Below are 19,139 nucleotides of genomic sequence, written 5' to 3'. Positions count from 1 at the left end.
CCGGCATGAATCCCTGAGAGAGAGAGAGAGAGAGAGAGAGAGAGAAAACCAGAGGACCCCACCCCAAAGGAAGGATCTGGGGAAAATAGCACAAACGTGTGCGGAAGGACAGCTGCGAGAGAAGAGAGATGCAATGCATCGTGGGAAACTCGACCACGTAGGCCGAGAGGCAGCAAAAAGAAAAGAAAAATCCGCAGGCAGCAAAGACCCCACCCTGCGCCGGCCACAGTTGGCCGGAACGCATCCCTGAGAGACCGGCCCGGCCGACCCACAAAGTTTTCTGCTTTTGCGACCTTAGCCTCTGCTCTGCGGCAAATTCTGTCATGTAACTTCTCTCAGAGAAGCCCTGCACTACCGGAAGGGCGTGTCACCTTTGCGGCAGCTAGTGAAATGGGGTCCCAAGCCCCACTGACCAGGGGGGCCGGCCACCATTGGCCAGCCCCACGCCACCACCCCACCACCCAAGGGGAAGGGCGTGGCGCCTTTGAGGCAGCTAGTGAAATGTGGGCCCAAGCCCCACTGACCAGGGGGGCCGGCCACCGTTGGCCATCTCCACGCCGCCACCCCACCACCCAAGGGGAAGGGCGTGTCGCCTTAGAGGCAGCTAGTGAAAAGGGGTCCCAAGCACCACCGACCAGGGGGGCCAGCCACCCTTGGCCGGCCCCACGCCACCACCCAAGGGGAAGGGCGTGTTGCCTTAGAGGCAGCTAGTGAAATGGGGTCCCAAGCACCACCGACCAGGGGGGCCGGCCACCCTTGGCCGGCCCCACGCCACCACCCAAGGGGAAGGGCGTGTCGCCTGAGAGGCAGCTAGTGAAATGTGGGCCCAAGCCCCACTGACCAGGGGGGCCGGCCACCCTTGGCCGGCCCCACGCCAACACCCCACCACCCATGAGATCTCACCCAGCACTGCCCATTTCTGCCAAGAAGCAGGAATTTCCTTCTTGATTGTCTCTCTCATACCACGGTGTCTGTTGCATCACCTTGGGTAATCAATCACAAACAAGATCCAAGCCTTCCGTTTGTCTGGGCACCACGCTCGCATCAAACGATGAAAAACATGTTGAGATCCCCCGGGTGGGCTCCAGTCCACCATGTTTCCTAACCAGACTTCTGTGTCAGCCAGACCAGAGCCCCAAAGTCTCTAGCCGCCACAAAGGCACACTCCCTGACAGCAAACCGTCTGCGGCCCTGGCCGCAGCCCTACCGGATGGACACAAGCAAGCTGGCACTCCGCAGGGTAGTCGTGGCCACCATCACATCAATAATGATAATAATAATAATAACAACAGTAAGATCTTTATTTGTATTCCCCGCCCCATCTTCCCGGAGGGACTCTGAGTGGCTTCCATGGGGCATGCCCGTCAACAATACAATGGCAGGAATTAAACCAAAAAAAAAAATAGTAAAAGAAATGTTGCATCAATAACACATAAAATAAAAATGCAGTCACAGTCAGCATACAGCATTACCTGGTTAAAAAACAGTGGGGTAAAAACACGGCTCTGGGCCGAGGGCTGAATACTTCCACAGAGAAGAGGTAGTTTCACAGTTAAAAATCAATAAAGTGCGAAATACTCTTGGCCTGGCAACCAATTCTTCAATAGGCAACGATCCACTCCACAGTCCTCGAAGGCTTTTTGGAAGAGGAAGGTTTTAAGGCTCTGATGTAAGGTTCATGTTTCTATGGAGTTGAACTAGAGGGAAGACTTGTGTGTGTCTGGTGTTATTAAAGTTCTCTAGCAGATGAGCTTGAAAGAGGGAAAAGACTCCTGTTGGTTTACAGTTTCAGTACTGTTGTAGATGTAAAATAATGAAAGAAATTGTCTTAATGGAGTAGAAATGAAACCAAAGAACTTAAACATAGCACAATTGTTGAGACAAAAGAAACCATGAAGACATAAGTCATTGTTTTTCATAGCAATACAGAGTTTCTGAGTGGTTGGTTTCTCTACTTATGAGTCTGCGGAAGATTTGCATCACATACTTTCCCTCAGTGTCTTATCCTCTCAGACACACGCATAGAGAAAATAATTATAGCAGGCAATGGCAGGGATCCATAAAAAAAAGGTTTATCCCTGTCATTGTGGGATTACAGTTATCCCATATTGTATAAGCATTGGAAAGGGGTGGGAGATAAATAAAAAGTTTCCGTTATCCTAAACGACAAGAGGCTTTGGACAGGGTGGCCCACATAAAACGATGGAAGTGTTAACAAAGTTGGCTTGTAAAGCACCTTTCATTTCATTCGTCAAAACACAGTCCTCATTTTCAATTACAAAACGCTATGAATTGTCAAGGATTGTATAATCAGCTTAAGTGTTGGAAAAGTGCACCTGGCACTGTTGCACTGCAGACATTTCTGAATGTACCGTAATATTTTCTGATGTCAAGACATAAAATTATTTTACAAAAATAAAATAAAATTATAATTATTTTATTTTATTTGGTCCTCGTGTTGTTTGGGCCGCTGCCCCAAGTAAGCCGCACCGAGTCCACGCAGGGAGATGTTGGCGGGAAATAGAAATTTTTTTAATCATTTTACATTGATCTTATTATAAACACTCTGAGAGTCCTCCTCGCTTCAAAGGGATTTCTAGATATTCCAGGACCGGGAGTTTGGCCTCGAGGAAGAGCATTCTCTACAGATAGGTCACTCGGCAAGCTGCTGCAAGGGGTCACACCATCGTGTGCCATTTTGAATACTCTCTTCAAAGCCTTGAACTGCTTGGAGGATAATTAATGGAATGTGCTGGGTTATTTGGGAATTCCAAGTCACCTAGTCTGTCCCACGAAAAGTGTTAGTTGACATGCTGGGAACAGAAAACGGATCCACCGCCGTTTTCAAGATTGGGAACGGATTGCGGCAGGGCCGCATAAGTTCAGCCTCTGGAATCATCTAGCTGTTTGTGTGGAACATTAAATGCAACATGCGTGGCTAGAGGACCTGTAGGCAGGATTTGAAATTTATGGAAGGCACATTTACAACCTATGGTATGAGATAACAGTCTGCTGGCTGAAAGAGAGTTGGGGCAGAGGAGCCTTCTCTCAAAGGTGAAAGAAGAAAGGACCAAAGCTCGGTTGTAAGAGAAGGAAGCTTAAGGGAACCACACAGATTTGTAACTGTCAACAACATGGATTGGATGTGTAGGGTATGACAGACGTTTTATTTCTTCTTGCGACATATCAATGCAGGTGCGGACTGTGGCCTGGAAGTTAGTAGAGGTTTTGCAGAGCTATGTCCACACTTGACAAAATAAGAGCAGAGACTTCACGCAAACATTGGAGGACCGCATACTCGCGTTGTCATCGCAATGCCATACCCCATAGCAACCTGTGGATGTGAGAGCTTGACCGTAAGGAAGGCTGAGCGTGGGAAGAATGGCTCTTTTGAACTTAATTGCTTCTGGAAAAACAGGACAGTGCCTGGGAGTGTAAGAAGATCCAACTGGTCCATCCTCCATGTTATAATGCCCGGCCGCTTCAAGGAGGTAGTAATATTTCAGGTAAAGCATCAGGATGGCATGGACTTGAAGGAAATGTCGCCGTTGATGTCCGACAGGGAAGTCTTTTGTGAATCCGTCCGAGAGTTCTCCATAGCTCGGAGAAGACTACAAGTCTGAGCTCAATGTGGAAGACTTACTGCGGTGTGATTCCACCCTCTTCTATCGTCCCACCAACAAACCAGCAAAAAGCACTTCCGAAGCCAGAGAACCAGCGCCCACAGGTCACTAGCAGCCTCAAAGGCACACTCCCTGACGGCCAAACGGCACCGTCCGCGTGCGCGGCCAGAGGGCGCGGGGACCATCAGGCGGCTGTCCCGCGGCCACAGCGTCGACCACACCCTCTCAAGGTGATGGGACTGTGGAAGAAGACAATTTTGAGAAGTGGTGGCGAAGGCCGAGGTGTCCCACTTACTGCGGTGTGATTCCACCCTCTTCTATCGTCCCACCAACAAACCAGCAAAAAGCACTTTCGCAGCCAGAGGACCTGCGCCCACAGGTCACTAGCAGCCTCAAAGGCACACTCCCTGACGGCCAAACGGCACCGTCCGCGTGCTCGGCCAGAGTGCGCGGGGACCATCAGGCGGCCGTCCCGCGGCCACAGCGTCAACCACACCCTCTCAAGGTGATGGGACTGTGAAAGAAGACAATTTTGAGAAGTGGTGGCGAAGGCCAAGGTGTCCCACTTACTGCGGTGTGATTCCACCCTCTTCTATCGTCCCACCAACAAACCTGCAAAAAGCACTTCCGAAGCCAGAGAACCAGCGCCCACAGGTCACTAGCAGCCTCAAAGGCACACTCCCTGACGGCCAAACGGCACCGTCCGCGTGCGCGGCCAGAGTGGAAGACAATTTAGAGAAGTGGTGACCAAGGCCGAGGTGTACTACTTTCTGCGGCAAGTCACATCTGTGTCTAGCAGCCACAAAGATTCTGATGGACCGTTATCTCTGTAAAGTGAGACTCTGCCGTATTCCTTCACCAAATATGTCTTACCGAAGGATCCACATCGATTATAACAATGTTCTTTCTGTACAGTAACTGCGAGGATCTGGAGAAGACCTTACAGTCATGGCTCATTCCCGAAATATTTTTTGCCCAAAAAAGGGTAGAGATTTGAATTTAATCCGTTCTGAACCAAAAGCGGATGCATTTCCTACCTTGGCTTTTATGGACTAAGTTCCCCCAGAATATCCTTCTTCCCAGCCAGAAGTGGCATGTTTGAATGGCTTTAGGACGTCTACCAGTTGGGAGATGGTGTCCCACTCTTGCTTAGTTGGAACAAGTTTGCTAACAGGCGCAACCAATGTAAGGGAGATGCCGTGTACCGCCTTCTGCTGCTCGACCATGCGTTCCAGCATCTTATAGGTTGAATTCCACCAGGTAGAGACGTCCTGGAGCAGCTTGTGCTGCGGGAGGCCTTCAAGGCTCTGCCTCTCTCTCAGCTGCCGGGCTGCCTTGATGCTCCTGTGGAAGTAGCCCGCGATCTTTCTACAGCGCTCGATCAGCAGGACGATGTTTGCGGTGCTGGCCGGCTGCTCTTCCGGGCTCTTTAAACCTTCCTTGACGGTATTGTGAAGCAAGTGGGCCATGCAGGTGACATTCAAAAACCCTGCACTTTCAACCACTTTGATCATATTTTTACCAGCGTCAGTCACCATGAAGCCCCTCCTCATTTCTTCCGGCCTGCACCGCATCCACTCCCCCATCATGTTTCCCAGATAGCTGCAGATGGTCTCTGCCTTGTGATCACGATCAACTACCTCCAAAGCGAGGAGTGCCCAACGATGGGATGTATCCATACTGCCTTCCTTCTCCCACCAATGTGCCGTGAGAGAGAGGTAGGAATGGCCTCCTCCCAATCTTGACCAAATATCAGAGGTAAAATGGATGTGTCCTCCCATGGCGCTCCGCAACATCTGGGTAATGCGTTCCTTGCAGCCCTCGTACAATCCGGGAATAACTTTTCTGGAAAAGGTGTGACGGGAGGGGATTTTGTAGCGGGGGCACAGGCGTTTCATAAGGCGGACAAAGCCTTCTTGTTCAACCAGGCGGAAGGGATGGTGATCAAGGGCCATCATCTCTCCCACACTTTGGGTTATCTGCTGGGGTGTGGGTAATGTTTCCCCCGTTCTCTTTCTGGCTAATGGCAGGCCCCAATCCTCCAAGGTGGACTGTGTCTGCCTTCCACCATCTACACCAGGAGAACTTTGTGTGCTAATGCTGCCACTGCAAGGGCTTGCAGCTCCCCCTCCTACTGATATTGAGGGATGGTGCCGCTTCATGTGAGAGCTCAACCCCGAGGTCGCAAGATGTCTCGGGTCTCTGCCTCTGCTGATATTTGCCCCACAGTGTCTACAAACTGCCAAAGTGGCACGCTGAGTGTGGACATTGAAATGGTCCCAAATATATGACCTTGGCCTCCCCATAGCCACTGTGCTGACGCCCAGGGAGGTAGGAGTCGTGGGCACCCTAACAGCAGCATGAGAAAGTCTATGATTTGATGGTACTACCTCCTCTACCTCCTCCTCACTGTCAGTAGCGGGTGGAGGGGTGGGGTTATCAAGATCCTCACTATCCACCACATGTAGTTCCAGGACGGCAACACCTGCATGTTCCATTAATCGTCCACTTGTCTCAGCTCCAACCGACAACTGGCTCCGGGTGGAGGGCTGTGAACTTTCAGCAGTCGAACAGCCAGCTTCTTCATCAAGTCCACCCACTCCCATCGTTGCGCGTTCCAGACGGATGAGACCCATCCTAACTTTTTTGCCCCCCCACAGTGTCCGGGCTGTAGCTTGACCACTAGCAGGACTTGCTCCACCAGACCCGCGTTCAGCTGAACGCTTCATGATAACGGGAATGTTTTCAGCTTACAGAAGGGAGGAAGGTATTGTGTTACTGGGGGGAAAGATGTGTTGTTTCTTGATTGGCAATGTGTTCTGGGTCGAACTGCCGCAAACCCTTCTATTACTGTTGTTCTTATTGTTATACGTAAAAAAGGGGAAACCTGTATTTTCCAGACCTTGCTAGGGTTAATAGGAGAAAGATATTTGCAGCAAGCCCAACTTGAGCAGCTGAGAAGAAAGGAAAGAGGGGGAACCAAAAACAGGCTCCCTTTTTCCCAAAGCAGGTGGTATTATAGGGAGGATAATGGGATCCGCAACCCTTTTGCCAGACTTTGCTAGCGATTCACTGCTGCCTGGCACTGACTGCAAGCCCTATTGAGCAGCAGGAACCAAAAACAGGCTCCCTTTTTCCCAAAGCAGGTGGTATTATAGGGAGGATAATGGGATCCGCAACCCTTTTGCCAGACTTTGCTAGCGATTCACTGCTGCCTGGCACTGACTGCAAGCCCTATAGAGCAGCAGGAACCAAAAACAGGCTCCCTTTTTCCCAAAGCAGGTGGTATTATAGGGAGGATTATGGGATCCGCAACCCTTTTACCAGACTTTGCTAGTGATTCACTGCTGCCTGGCACTGACTGCAAGCCCTATAGAGCAGCAGGAACCAAAAACAGGCTCCCTTTTTCCCAAAGCAGGTGGTATTATAGGGAGGATAATGGGATCCGCAACACTTTTGCCAGACTTTGCTAACGATTCACTGCTGCCTGGCACTGACTGCAAGCCCTATTGAGCAGCAGGAACAAAAAACAGGCTCCCTTTTTCCCAAAGCAGATGGTATTATACGGAGGATAATGGGATCCGCAACCCTTTTGCCAGAATTTGCTAGCGTAGGGAAGGAGATTCACTGCTGCCTGGCACCGCAATCCCTATTGAGCAGCAGGAACCAAAAACACGGTCCCTTTTTCCCAAAGCAGGTGGTATTATACGGAGGATAATGGGAATCGCAACCCTTTTGCCAGACTTTGCTACTAGCGTTGAAAAAAAGAAAAGTTTCCTAAACAAAATGAAAGCCCACCCCGCCCGCACCAGCAGGCAATATGGCGCAGCAGAAAAATTGCAGGGCTGGTGGGCAAATGGCAAACGCCAAGCTTGTGGGGGAAAAAGGCCACAGGCCCTTTGGAAAAAAAAATTCAGAAACACCCAACTGTTTCCCACCCCACCTCACCCACCCACCCTTTTCTCCCGGTCTTCTAATCTGTAGCTCAGCCAAGGAAGCTGTGACGCAGCAATCTTGCCTGCCTGCCTGGAATCTCACTCCCAACCACCCTCTCTCTGCAGATCCCGAGCCGAAATGAGCCACGAGGCTCCCGTGCACGCTCTTTTCATTCAGGTCGTACCAGCCCCTCCCCTGGGTTAAACGTGCTCTCTGATTGGCCACAAGGTGGAAACAACACACTAGGTTGCCCCAGTGCACTTAAACAAGTTTGGGTGATTTGCAAAACCTTGTTTTCCCAACAAAAAAAACAACGACATAAGAAAAAGGGCCTTTCGCGGTTCGAAACCGAGATATCCAGATGAGTGGACAATCTAGGTCGAATATTGCTTCACAAGTTACAAAAGTAACGAATTAGTAACGACTAACGGGGAAATCGAATTATTTGAGCAAGCCTAGTAACCACCCTCCCTCGAAATATTTGTCGTTCAGTAAGAGCAAATGATAGATAAACAATAACTTAAAAAAATATCATTTCCCCCTTTTTATTAAAAACAATTTCTGGAGTTCCAGATTTGTGGAGTTTCAAAGCTTTAGGACATCAGGTACATACCTAGCAGCAGTGGTACCCCTCAAAATGTATCAGTTTGATGATTTCTGTGTAACTTGTATCTTTCTTACTGTGTATACTTGTACCTTTTATACATTTTGAAGCAAATTGCTTGTACTTGCATCCTTTTTGGCCAAATTGTAATAAATCTCTGCGGCTTGTCTTCAACCTGGTGAATTTGTTTCTCTGCCCTGGCCTATATGGTTTAGCTCACGCTTGCCAGGCACAGCCTTGCTAACCATGGTCCTAGCTAAATCACTAAAAGAGTAAGGAAGGTCTTCACCTTTTTGGCCTGGGCATTATGGAGATGTACCTTCCTCTCCTTCTGAGACTGCAGCAATTGCAGTTGGGATGGAAGTTTCTGAAGCTTTAAATTATGGTATCAGGAGTGGAATAGAAAATTTCACCATTGTGCATCATTTGCATAATTTTGTGGGAGTTTGTTGTATATTCATCGAAGACATTAAATGGTCATTGTAGATGGAACCTGAGAAAAATATGGTAATTGGATAAATTGAACCCATTACTCTCCTCCTTTTTTGGTATGGTAAGCTCTTCCATTCCCATGTATAAATTAAGCATCTCTTATAGACATGTCCAAAAAATCGTTTTGAATCGTATATCGGATTTATTTCGGATTGTTCTGTCAAGACCCAGGCTACAGAACACCAATAACCATGCGCAGAGGCCGGATTCTATCTAATATCTTTATTATAGGAATATATAAAGTCAATAAAATCAAATGAAGAATATAGTTCAGAAGTAGACCTTTCAGGAAAGGTCAAATATAGTCCAGGAAAACAATGTCCAATATGAGATATTAGAGTCCAAAGTTATAATCCACTTAACCGAAACACACACTATTTGGCAAGCAATAGTGTGGGGAACTGTCCATAGTCTTTCGAGGCTTAAGGTAAATCCGAAGGAAACTGGGAAACAAGGCTCGAAACTAGGAAGCAAGGTCCATATTTAAAACGCAAGGCAAGGCAAGACTTGAAACTTGGCAAGATCAAACTTGAAACAAAGCAAACATGAAACAAGAACTGAGTCCATAGAAGTCCGTGGAACAAGGCAAGGCTGGAAACTTGATCCGGGAAACAGGGAACTGGAGTAAGAAGTCTACACACGATCTCACTCCTCAAGCTGACGAATTGACTCCGCAAGGTTTCCTTCGCGGCAAAGCACCTAAATAGGGTCTCGTTTCCCGCCAGAAGAACACTTTCCCTGGAGAACTAGAAGTGAAACCCAACTCTGTCCAGATGCATGACTCCTTAGAATTTCCCAAGGGAAGCAGACTTAATCAGCTAATTGTTTGGCTCGCTCCTCTATCTCTATTATAATTGTCCTTTTGAGAAAACGGGGGAGAATTCTGCCCAAGGCTTGTTTGGCTGACTTCTTGAGGGCAAACATCCTCCAGGTGCAGGGGCTCCGTTTCTGGCTGAAACGGTGGGAATCCCATGTTTTCCTCCTCGTCTGCCACAATAGTACTAGGAACAGGACTACAAGGCCCATGAGACATCACACTATCCCCCTGTTCAAGGCCCCTCTCCAACATGGGCCCTCTCCGCAGGGCGCGGGGCCGCGGCTTGGCAGGATAGGCCTGATGGAAGCGGCAGACTAAGTCGGGGGTATGAACTGTGGAAGCATCTTCCCAAGAGCGTTCTTCGGCGCCAAAACCCACCCAGTCAATGAGATACTGAAGGCGGCGGCGATGAAAGCGAGAATCCAAAATGTCCTGAACCTTGAATTCCTCCTCCCCGTCCACCAAAACAGGGGTGGGGGCCGGCCGGTTCGCATCAGGGCGTACACCATCCGCCGGAAGGAGCAGGGAACGATGAAACACTGGATGAATGTGCATGGAGCACGGAAGTTGGAGTTTGAAAGTCACGGGGTTAAGTTGTGCCACCACTGGGTAGGGACCAATGAAACGGGCATCTAGCTTCCGGCAGGGACGGTGGGAGGGCAAAAAGCGAGTGAACAATAGAACCCGATCTCCTACCTTGATCTCGGGGCCCGGCTGGCGATGACCGTCAGCGTGGCGTTTATAGTCCTCCTTGGCTTGATCCAGTTGCTGGTGCAAGAGTTCTTGCACTGCTGTGAGTTCCTGCAGCCAGTCCTCCGCTGCGGGGACTTCTGAGGTTTCAATGACAGAAGGAAAGAAACGTGGATGGAAACCGTAGTTTGCAAAGAACAGGGTTTCCTTAGTTGAAGCCTGGACACCGTTGTTGTAGGCAAACTCTGACAGAGGTAATAGGGAAGCCCAATTGTCCTGTTGATAATTTACATAACAGCGAAGGTATTGTTCCAAAGTGGCATTGGTGCGCTCCGTTTGCCCATCCGTTTGGGGATGGTGAGCTGAAGATAAACGAGAGTCTATGCCCAATAGCTGTTGCAGTGCCTTCCAGAACCGAGAGGTGAATTGAGATCCACGGTCAGTGACCAAACTCTTGGGCAACCCATGTAGGCGGAAGATATGTTGAAGGAATAAATCTGCAATCTCTTTGGCCGTGGGAAGGCCATCACAGGGAATGAAATGGGCCAACTTGGTAAAAAGGTCCACCACTACTAGAATCGTGGTGAATCCAAGGGAGAGTGGCAAGTCAGTGATAAAATCCGCGGAAATTATCTCCCATGGACGAGAAGGAGTGGGAAGGGGATGAAGTAGCCCTGAGGGCTTCTCCCTTCGTGTCTTGGAGCGCTGACATACAGGGCAGGTATTGACATATTTCTCCACATCCTTGCGGATCTTGGGCCACCAGAAGTCTCGCAGGATCAAGTGCATGGTCTTAAATAGTCCGAAATGCCCTGCTGGCTTGCTGTCATGACACAGACGAAGTGCCTTTTCTCTGCCGGGGCCCGGAGGGATGTAAACATGGTTCCTGTAGCATAGCAGGCCATCTTTAAGTGAGAATGGAAAACGTAGTCCTTGGCGAATCTGTTCTTGAGCCCATGCATCTGTCTGTTGACTGGCTCTAATTTCTTGAGAGCAAAGGGATTCTGGGTTAGAGGGAGTTGGTTGAGTTGGAGTGGATTTGGTGTTTCCCACTGTGAGCGTGGCAAAGTTTTCGGGCTGCAGCAATCGGGACTCGGAGGTCTCTTTGCGCCCTGCAGCATACTCCGGTTTCCGTGATAGAGCATCTGCTTGCTTGGTCTGAGCCGGGGTCACATAATGGATCTGGAAGTCAAAACGTTCAAAGAACAAAGCCCAACGCTGCTGCCTTTGATTTAGCTTTCGTGCAGTTCTTAGATGTTCCAAATTGCGATGGTCAGTATGAACCTCAATGGGAAATTTGGCCCCTTCCAACCAATGCCTCCAATTTTCAAAAGCTGCCTTTATGGCCAAAAGTTCTTTCTCCCAAATAGTGTAATTTCTCTCTGGGGCTGTTAGTTGACGGGAGTAATAGGCACAAGGATGAAGATGCTCTCCCACTGGCTGCATGAGTATAGCCCCAATTGCCACATCAGAGGCGTCAGCCTGTACAACAAAAGGGGTTTTAGGATCAGGGTGCTGAAGAATTGGCTGGGTCGTGAATAACTTCTTTAGCTGCTGGAACCCTTTCTCTGCTTGCTCCGTCCAGCGGAAAGGCTGTTTCCCACAGATGCAGCTGGTGATTGGGTCAGACCAGCGAGCGAAGTCTGGGATGAATTTGCAGTAGTAGTTTGCGAACCCCAAGAAGCGCTGCACTTCCTTCTTGTTGGTTGGCGCCCGCCATTCCAATACTGCTGAAACCTTTGCCGGGTCCATGGAGAGCCCTAGTGGCGAGACGCGGTACCCCAGGAAGTCTACTTCTTGCAGATCAAAGGCGCATTTTTCTAACTTGGCATATAGTCCATGATCCCGCAATCGTTGTAGCACCATTCTGACGTGTTTCTCATGTTCCGATTGTGATCTAGAAAACACCAAAAAATCGTCCAAGTATATGATCAAGAACTGATCTAGATAATCCTGAAAGATATCGTTGACAAAATGCTGGAATGTTGCGGGAGCTCCGGATAATCCGTAATTCATGACTAGGGACTCGAATAATCCGAATTTGGTCTGAAAGGCGGTTTCCATTCGTCCCCTTCTCTGATGCGAACTAGATTGTAAGCCCCCCTGAGGTCCAGCTTGGTGTAAACCTTGGCCCCTCTAAGCCGGTCTAATAGGTCCGAGATCAAAGGCAGGGGGTAGCGGTTCCGCTTCGTGATATTGTTCAATGCTCTATAGTCCACAACCAAGCATAGGTCCCCTGACTTCTTTTTCACAAACATCACTGGGGAAGCAGCTGGGGATTGAGAGGGTCTGATGAATCCCTTGCGTAGGTTTGACTCTATGAACTCCCTGAGAGCTTCTTGCTCTGGTTCAGTCAGGGAGTAGAGGTGTCCTCGTGGAATCGGGGCCCCCTCCACCAAGTCAATGGCACAGTCGTAGGGTCTATGTGGGGGTAGTTTCTCGGCTTCCTTTTCATTGAAAACATCCCAAAAGTCCGAATATTTCTTGGGCAAGGTGATGATGGGCTCAGTGTCTGTGGCATGGCAGACCTTGGCTACTAGACAATGGTTTTGGCAATATCTGGAGGCAAACTGTAGTTCTCTGTTGGACCAGGAGATGTTTGGGTCGTGGAGTGTCAGCCATGGAATCCCCAAAATCACAGGGAAGTGGGGAACCTCAGTAACGAAGAAGGAAATCTCTTCCATGTGTTCCCTTATCCACATCCTGGTGGGTTCAGTCCATTGGCTTACTGGACCCGTCTTTAGGGGACGACCATCTATGGCCTGCACCACCTGGGCATTCTTGAAATCGCGATATTGTAATCCCAGAGAGTCGGCATACTCTCTATTGATGAAATTGTTTGTTGCCCCTGAGTCTATCATGGCATGGATCATGACAGGTCCTTTTTTCACCGACCACAGCGTAATCACCAGGAGAAATAGGACCCCGGTTTGCGGCTCTTGAGCGGGGTTTTTGACCGGGTTGTCGAGCCTCTCTACGCCCGGTCGCTGGCTTCCTCCGCCGGCTTGATTCCAGTCGCCGCGGCCGCTTCCAGCTCCGCGGAGGACGCCGCCGCCAGGCGGGTGGTGGGCTTTCCCTTGGCAGGGCATCCTCTGGCGAAGTGCCCCCCATTCCCGCAGTACCAACAGAGGTTTAAACGTTGGCGGCGGGCCTTTTCAGCAACATCTAGCCTGGGGCGCACATTGCCCAATTGCATCGGCTCCTCCTCGCTTCCCCTGGGGTTTAGGGCTGGTGGTGAGGGTCTCCACACTGGACGTGGTTGAATACTGGCGGAAGCGGGAGGTTTTACTCCGGCTCTTCCACTCTGGCCTCGGAGCCACTGTTTTTTGTTGGCTAGCAGGACTTCGGCTCGTAAACAATGATTAATAAGTCTCTCAAGAGTATCTGGAGGATCCACCTTAGAGATTTCTTCCTGCATCTCGATGTTGAGACCCTCACGAAACTGTCCTCTGAGGGCTATATCGTTCTAGCCGGTGTTCTGAGCCAGCACCCGGAACTCGGCTATGTACTGGGACAACGGCCTGTCCCCTTGGAAGAGGTGCCGGAGTTTATGGCCGGCCGCCTCCTCGTTGTCCTCGATCCCCCAGGTCGCTCTAAGGTGATTCAGGAAGTTGTGCGCGGAATTTAGGTGCATGGAACCCGCATCAAATAGCGCCGTCGCCCAATTGGCCGCAGGCCCTTCTAGGAGGCTGTAAATCCACACCACCTTGACTTCTTCTTGGGGAAACTCGGCTTGGCGGGCTTCTATGTACACCTGGCACTGGCGACAGAAAACATGAACCTTGGAGGCTTCTCCAGAAAACTTGGTTGGAAGCGCTAGGGCAGGGAGCCGGACACCGCGTTCCTTCAAGCCCCGTATTTCTCCCTCCTGCGTACGGAGTGTATCACGGATTCTGTCGAATTCATCCTTGGAAATGGTGTAGCTGAGTGGTTGGGCTTCCGCCCCGGTTCCTGTAGACATCCTGGCCTAGATTAATTGGTGCTGAGGGTGGCGGAGTCAAACTGTCAAGACCCAGGCTACAGAACACCAATAACCATGCGCAGAGGCCGGATTCTATCTAATATCTTTATTATAGGAATATATAAAGTCAATAAAATCAAATGAAGAATATAGTTCAGAAGTAGACCTTTCAGGAAAGGTCAAATATAGTCCAGGAAAACAATGTCCAATATGAGATATTAGAGTCCAAAGTTATAATCCACTTAACCGAAACACACACTATTTGGCAAGCAATAGTGTGGGGAACTGTCCATAGTCTTTCGAGGCTTAAGGTAAATCCGAAGGAAACTGGGAAACAAGGCTCGAAACTAGGAAGCAAGGTCCGTATTTAAAACGCAAGGCAAGGCAAGACTAGAAACTTGGCAAGATCAAACTTGAAACAAGGCAAACATGAAACAAGAACTGAGTCCATAGAAGTCCGTGGAACAAGGCAAGGCTGGAAACTTGATCCGGGAAACAGGGAACTGGAGTACGAAGTCTACACACGATCTCACTCCTCAAGCTGACGAATTGACTCCGCAAGGTTTCCTTCGCGGCAAAGCACCTAAATAGGGTCTCGTTTCCCGCCAGAAGAACACTTTCCCTGGAGAACTAGAAGTGAAACCCAACTCTGTCCAGATGCATGACTCCTTAGAATTTCCCAAGGGAAGCAGACTTAATCAGCTAATTGTTTGGCTGCGATTCTGGCGCTCCGGCGATTCGCCTCCCTCGCTCCTCTATCTCTATTATAATTGTCCTTTCGAGAAAACGGGGGAGAATTCTGCCCAAGGCTTGTTTGGCTGACTTCTTGAGGGCAAACATCCTCCAGGTGCAGGGGCTCCGTTTCTGGCTGAAACGGTGGGAATCCCATGTTTTCCTCCTCGTCTGCCACAATAGTACTAGGAACAGGACTACAAGGCCCATGAGACATCACATGTTCTAGCTTTTTGATACGCATTCTGAGACATTGTCTCACAGCGCAACCAGCAATGTAATTCGAACCATTTTTGGCCCATTCTCTACTTGTCTCTTATTGTTTCGTTAATTTTTTCCCCATTTTTTAAAATATATTTTTAAAAATATTTTTTAATTTTTATTTTGTTTCTGCAACCTACCTTGAATGGGAGCTTAGCGCAGCCTAACTGGCTGCCGCTCCCCGGCCAATCAGAAGCTTCCACGATGGACGCAAAGGTGGGGGCTAGGGTCCTCTGCGTCCACGTGGAAGATTGCCATAAAAGCCCATTGTGTAGCCCGGGTGAGCCATTCTGGCCTGGGCTTTGCGCAGAGAGGGTGGTGGTCTGCAAACGGAGAGCAAGCAAGCCTCTTCAGGGAGAGAGAGGGTGAAGGGGCCCAGTCTGGCTGTTCCCACAGAGGGGTTTAGAGAAAGGGTTAGGGTTTTGTTGCTGGTTCTTTCTCTTAACAAGGGAATTTCTAGTTTTCAAACTATCTTTGCACTCCTTGCCAGGGCATTGCTTGGCGTGGTGGTCAATGGTCCATTTCTAATTGAAGGCATTGGGTTGAGGATTGTGGGATTACATAGCCAGAGAAACCATTGATTTCCAGTGTCATTCTTGCTTACAAATATAGCAAGGGAATTTCTAGTTTTCAAAGTATCTTTGCACAACTTGCAAGGCCATTGCAAATTTGATGATAGATCAAGAAATGAGGGCAGGAGAGCCCTGTAAAAGTCCCCCCCCCCTCGGGTTCCTTTTTTTGGCGATTGCGCATGCGCGTCCGCCATTTTAGAAACATTTAGAATCATTATGAATTTTCGGAAATATCCGAAATTTTTGGGTGAAAAAATCGGAAATACTTTCTATATCAAAGAGCCAGCACCCACTACTTTAGAAACGAGATTTGAAACTTTTTTTCATCGATCGGACATGCCTAATCTCTTATCTGGAATTTTAAAATTCTTCAAAGACACCATATGGGTGACTGAGATAATGATATCTTTGCTTTCGGATGATTCCAAGGACACAAACTTTGTATCATGAATAATATTATTTTTAAAACATGGTGTCCTTTGAGCCCCTCAAAAGATTTTGGGTGGCCTGAAGAGGCTGCCACCCTCACCAGATCCTCTGCACACATATTGCTTTCCGCAAAAAGGGTCCTATAATCCTTGCAGTAGAGGGGAGTAGGGAGCAAAGCTTCTTTATTTTATTTTTTTATTTATTTAAAACATTTACATTCCACCCTTCTCACACTGAAGGGGACTGAGGGCAGAGCACAACATATATATGGCAAACATTCAATGATGGAACATAAAATAAACCATAAATATACATAAACACTAAAATCAGTTATCATCACATTAAAACCATTATTTAAAACCATCACAAGTCTGTGAAGGAGGAGAAAGAGAGAGTCAAGGGCCTACTGGTGGTCATCTGAGGAGTTGCAGCCAATCAAGATTGAGTGTGGAGGAAAGTGGAGGAGGAATAACCCAAAACAGTTTAGCCTATTTTAATTCTGGCCCCTTATTACTGCTGATTTGTGCAGGTCTGTTCTAGGTACAGTTTAAAGATGGACATTAAAAATTTCAAAACTACAGCAGTACATTGAGCATCCAAAATGTATGGACAGTTCCCCTGAAAACATTGCTACCATGAACTTGTCCAAGGTCCTGAGCTAAGTGTCAAAGCAACAACTAAAGGGTAAAATGCCTTAGAAAATACAATTAACGAGAAGGAAAAAGCAATTGTCTCAGCTGCCCCCAGCCTCTTTAATTTTTTCAAGCAAGCAAATATTGTGGGATTTTAAAGAAAAATGTATTGTTAGGCTCCACAGGTGTCTTGAGATGCAGCACATAATTCAATAGACAGCCCAAATGCTCTGTTCTTTTATTCGCTTGACAAATAACTCAGAAAAGGGAGCCACTTTGTTGGCTCTTTGTGATTTACTACTGAGCTTTTGTTTAAAGTGGGAGAGTTGCATTAAATTGCTATTTGAAATGTCAAGTGAATGTTAACAATTTTCTTTTACCAATATAAAATTGTAATATGCTTCAAGGCTAACTAAATACAACAAAGCAAAAGATTTTTGAAAGCAAATACAATGAAAAGAAAATTGCTAATGTCAGATATATTTAATTGTTGCTATGAGCCTTCAAGCCAATTCGAACTTATGTTAACCCTATCGTAGGGTTTCTTAGCAAGTTTTACCATGCTCAAAGGATGTTCTGTTTTGACTGAGAATGGATTTGACCTGCTCAGGGGGTTTCTATGATTAAATCTCTTACAATGTTTCACTTAGGCAATCAGCTTTTTACCTGAACTATTTATTTATTATTTATTTATTTACAATATTTATATTCCTCCTATCTCATTCCGAAGGGGACTCAGGGTGGATCACAACTTACATATACATAGCAAACATTCAGTGCCATTTATAGACATACAACACCTACAGACAGAGGTAATTTAACATTCTTCCCACTTCAGCTTCAGGAGGTTATGTCTGATTCCGGCTACAGGGGAAAATGTTGCTTCATCCACTGTGACACCGAGGCCTTTATGATCGTAATATTTCCTCCTTGCTCTTCGATCACCAGCAATTTTATGGCATTGTAAATTAAATTAACCTCCCCGCTTAAGCGGTCCCTAATTTATCTACTCACAGCTGCAGCTATTTTCAAACTGCTTAGGTGGACAGTAAGCTAGGCTATTAATTGGTCAGGTGCTCAATCCGACTCAGGCTTTGAACTTGCCACCTTCTGGTTGGCAGTGATCTATTGCTGCTGGCAATTAACAAGCTGCTGTACAGCCTGGTGAACTACACTGGATAAATAGCATGCAGACTTGCAAACACATGTATATGCATTAAGACTGCATAATAAGAAATGCAACACCGAAAACAAATAAAAGGCTTTTTAAGGCTTCTGTCAGAGTTAATGGGATTAAAAGAATTGAAGGTAATGGGATTCAAAGCACGAACTAGCAGGTGTGATGACTCATGGGCCATGTAGTCCCATTCCTAGTGCTGTTGTGACTGATGAAGAGGAAAACTTAGGTTTTCCACCATTTCAGCCAGAAAAGGAACCATTTCAGCCAGAAATTGAGCCTTTGCACCTGCAGGAGGCTTGTCTTCCAGAAATCTGCCAAACAAGCCCTGAGTCGAGTTCTCCCCCTTTTTCGCGCCGTAATTATTATCTCCAGCAAAAAGGAGTGCAGCAAGCTAATCGCAGGAGTTTGAGAATTGCAGCAAAGCATTCAGATGATTAAGCCTGCTCCCATGAGAAATTTTAGGGAGTCATACATCTGGACACAGAGATTGACTTTCGTTTCTGATTCCCCAGAGAAGTGTTCTCTGGTGGGAAAACGAGGCCTATTTAGGTTCCTTGCTCCCGAAGGAATCTTGCGGAGTCAATTCGTCAGCTACCGGAGCAGCGTGTGTGGACAGCTACTCCTGCTTTCAAGCCTTTGTTCCTATTCCAAGCCTTCGTTCTCAGCCTTGTTTTCTCCCCGGATCTTGCCTTGTTTTCCGGTCCTCGCCAAGTAATTACCACGGATCTTGTTCTTGCTCCTCGTTTCCTTGTTGCCTTGAATCAAGCTTTGTGTGCCAAGAATCAAGTTATTTCCTAGCCTTGCTCAAGTTCATGGACTAAAGGACCTTGTCATCTCCCCTCACTTGCTTGGCAAGTGAGTGTTTCGGTTATTGGATTACAACTTTGGACCTTAATATTTCATATTGGACATTGCTTTTTTGGACTAATTTTGACCTTTTCTGAAAGGTCTACTTCTGGACTATTTCCTATACTTGTTTTTATTAACTTTATATATTTCCTTAATAAAGATATTAGATAGATTCTGGCCTCTGTGTATGGTTATTGGTGCTCTGCAGCCTGGGTCGTGACAGCAGGAAAGATAGTGATGGTGTAGATTGAGCAAAAAGTGGAAAGCAACTTATGTTAATTAAAATATCCAGAGCATCAACATGTCGAAGTAAATGAACTAATTGTGAGATTAGATCTGTAACTGTCATTCTTACTTATTT

This window comes from Anolis carolinensis, chromosome 3 (genome assembly GCF_035594765.1).
Source record: "Anolis carolinensis isolate JA03-04 chromosome 3, rAnoCar3.1.pri, whole genome shotgun sequence".
NCBI lineage: Eukaryota > Metazoa > Chordata > Lepidosauria > Squamata > Dactyloidae > Anolis > Anolis carolinensis.
This window is presented reverse-complemented; position numbering follows the sequence as displayed.